Source organism: Narcine bancroftii, chromosome 2 (assembly GCF_036971445.1).
Source record: "Narcine bancroftii isolate sNarBan1 chromosome 2, sNarBan1.hap1, whole genome shotgun sequence".
Classification (NCBI taxonomy): Eukaryota; Metazoa; Chordata; class Chondrichthyes; order Torpediniformes; family Narcinidae; genus Narcine; species Narcine bancroftii.
This window is the reverse complement of record NC_091470.1, coordinates 99848676-99852521: the sequence shown is the minus strand read 5'-3', so window position 1 is coordinate 99852521 and position 3846 is coordinate 99848676.

Below are 3846 nucleotides of genomic sequence, written 5' to 3'. Positions count from 1 at the left end.
CTCTGCCTTTATAAGGATCCCGCGACTCCCGCCCACCAGACTGACACCCGAGACATGCAATCAGCTGCCGGGGAGCGCCTGAGTGACGGGCGCCTCGGCCAGTCGCGTGCGGCAGCTGCCGTCCGCGCCCGCGGACGAAGGCGGGCTCGCTGAGTGGTGGCACGGATGATTGACGGCTCTCCCCCGCTTCGGGTCAAGGGGAATGCAGCCCGGACCAAAAAAAGCAAACCTTCAGCAAAAAAAATCACTGCAGAAATAAATTTACCCGCCGACCCCAATTTATTTTTAAAAATTGCTTTTCCTTTATTCCAAGTTACTGCCGAAGAAGAGTAACCAATCAGCGTGTTGTGAGCATTTTATTGCATTTTTCACCAAAAAGTGAGTGGAAAAAAAGATTCTGTAAATGAAGTATGTGACATGCGCAGCCCAAAAAAAACGTAAAAGAATCCAAGTTTGCAAAAAAAAATGCTACATAAATTTAAAAGGGAGGGCGGGGGTGGTGCAAGGAAACCCCATTCATTTTATTTTACGTGCATTTTCGTCGAGGAGCCGAGCGGAAATAAAAAGGCGGCTTCCAGAAGGTTCTGCGAGATCGGAGGAAGGAGGGGGGGTTGTCGCATTCTTCATCGTCCTCTTCAAGTAGCATCTTTGTTCACGCCCCCCCCCCCCCCGCCCCCGCTTTAAACCAAATCCTCCGAGACGCGCACGAAGCCGGACTGCAACGGAATGTATCTATGTTTTAAACTTTAATGGCCGTTCTGTTTGAACCCACATTGTGTGGGGGAGCAGGAGGGTGATGCAGCATAATCCTGCTTCAATGCACTGAGCAGCAACCAATTCCAGACTCTCCCCTTCCCCCATCATCTCAAACAAGAACTAAAAGGGGAAAATCTTGAAGGACTCAAGCCTGAATCTTTGCTAGATAAAGGACACTGTTGGACCTGCTGAGTTTCTCCAGCCTCCTGCTTTTATTTCCACTTCTGTTGTCTGCAGACTTTAGTCTTCTATTTCTCCAACATTGGGCTTTTACTTCCACCACCGGGGTCTGCAAACTTTCGTCTTCTATTTCTCCAACATTGGTTTTTTTCTTCCACCACCGTGTCTGCAGATTGTCGGACTCTGGCTTTACCCTACCCTTAATTTAGTCTATGTGTCGTCTGAGTCCAGCGTGTTCGTTAAATGAAGTGATAGGAGAAGGTATTCGGTTCAACAATCAGTTTATTACACAGCACAATGTAAGGGATACGGGAATGTGAGGAGTCAAGCAAGTGCTCATTAGAAATGAAGTATTATGGGTTAAATCAGGGTGAAGGGATGCTGGAATGGGAGGAAGGGTTATAAAAGTATAATAAAATAAGGATCTTCAAAACAGGATAGCAAGTAGATAGCTTTAGCAAGTCTTGGGGATTGATTAATGAGTAAAGAACAAAGACATGATATTTCCTGGCTAACAAGTTTGCAGAAAGGCACATAAACTGATAAGAAGTTAGAATCCACGTGGGCAGAGTTACCTAATGCTAAACCAATCCAGGAGGCAGAAGAATGTTAGGGGGAAGGTATCTCTGTACTGAAATGAAATATATAAAAGTTGGGTCAGCCTCAGTATCTGTGTGTATTCCTAGGGTAAGGGGAAGGACCCAACTTTGCATTGTTGGAATAGTATAATAAAAGTTCTTTGTTCTCAATTTTTGTCTCGAGCAAATTCTGTGAAGGTACTTCTGTTTCTCACAACAAGAATAAAGCTTAACAGAGCTCTGGTTCAGTCGTTAGTTCATAGGTCACCTGCACAGTGAGCTATTCCCCAAGACTGACTCCTACTGTCCAGTCTCTTCTGTTTATTCTTTGGCTTGGCTTCGCGGACGAAGATTTAAGGAGGGGGTAAAAGTCCACGTCAGCTGCAGGCTCGTTTGTGGCTGACAAGTCCGATGTGGGACAGGTAGACACGGTTGCAGCGGCTGCAGGGGAAAATTGGTTGGTTGGGGTTGGGTGTTGGGTTTTTCCTCCTTTGCCTTTTGTCAGTGAGGTGGGCTCTGCGGTCTTCTTCAAAGGAGGTTGCTGCCCGCCAAACTGTGAGGCGCCAAGATGCACGGTTTGAGGCGATATCAACCCACTGGCGGTGGTCAATGTGGCAGGCACCAAGAGATTTCTTTAGGCAGTCCTTGTACCTTTTCTTTGGTGCACCTCTGTCACGGTGGCCAGTGGAGAGCTCGCCATATAACACGATCTTGGGAGGGCGATGGTCCTCCATTATTACACTGAACAAAAGTTGGCTTTCTTTGCTAGATTCCTTGCATAAGATTTATCTCAAGCAATTTCCTGCTCTGCAGTTATCTAGGATGTGAACCTCCCATCTTAATCCTCAAGGCCAGAACATCCTGTGGTCTTGATCAGAAATCAATTCTTACCCCATATATTTCTAATTATTTCTTTGTTCTTGTTTGGCCATAGTCTTCTGTTCGACTCAACACCTCCTCATGTCTTACCATTCCTCCTAGATTGATTCAGACATTTTCTCTCTTTTGTGTTTGGAGACAGCAAATTCTGCATGTACTATACTCAGCCAACTTTGCTACATACTGTGGCTGTTACTTAATTGCATTCCTATTTCCCTTAAACAGTATACTTGAAGTAAATAGTAAATTATTATATAGTACTGGATTAATCTGAGGCGCCTGCAAGCTCACACCAAGAGCAACTTGTCCGTGAACTACTCTTTGCAGACGATGCCGCTTTATTTGCCCATTCAGAGCCAGCTCTTCAGCGCTTGATGTCCTGTTTTTTGGAAACTGCCAAAATGTTTGGCCTGGAAGTCAGCCTGAAGAAAACTGAGGTCCTCCATCAGCCAGCTCCCCACCATGACTACCAGCCCCCCCACATCTCCATCGGGCAAACAAAACTCAAAATGGTCAACCAGTTTACCTATCTCGGCTGCACCATTTCATCGGATGCAAGGATCGACAACGAGATAGACAACAGACTCGCCAAGGCAAATAGCGCCTTTGGAAGACTACACAAAAGAGTCTGGAAAAACAACCAACTGAAAAACCTCACAAAGATTAGCGTATACAGAGCCGTTGTCATACCCACACTCCTGTTCGGCTCCGAATCATGGGTCCTTTACTGGCATCACCTACGGCTCCTAGAACGTTTCCACCAGCGTTGTCTCCACTCCATCCTCAACATTCATTGGAGCGACTTCATTTCCAACATCGAAGTACTCGAGATGGCAGAGGCCGACAGCATCAAATCCACGCTGCTGAAGATCAAACTGCGCTGGCTAGGTCACGTCTCCAGAATGGAGGACCATCGCCTTCCCAAGATCGTGTTATATGGCGAGCTCTCCACTGGCCACCGAGACAGAGATGCACCAAAGAAGAGGTACAAGGACTGCCTAAAGAAAGCTCTTGGTGCCTGCCACATTGACCATCGCCAGTGGGCTGATATCACCTCAAACCGTGCATCTTGGCGCCTCACAGTTCGGCGGGCAGCAACCTCCTTTGAAGAAGACCGCAGAGCCCACCTCACTGACAAAAGACAAAGGAGGAAAAACCCAACACCCAACCCCAACCAACCAATTTTGCCTTGCAATCGCTGCAACCGTGTCTGCCTGTCCCGTATCAGACTTGTCAGCCACAAACGAGCCTGCAACTGACGTGGACATTACCCCTCCATAAATCTTCGTCCGCCAAGCCAAAGAAAAAAAGAATGAATACATAATGAATAGTACATGGGCATATTTTCTATGATTACTTAAATTGTTACATAGTACTGGATTAATGAATACATAATGAATAGTACATAGGCATATTTTGTATGATTACTTAACCCCTTGGTTCCAACAAGACC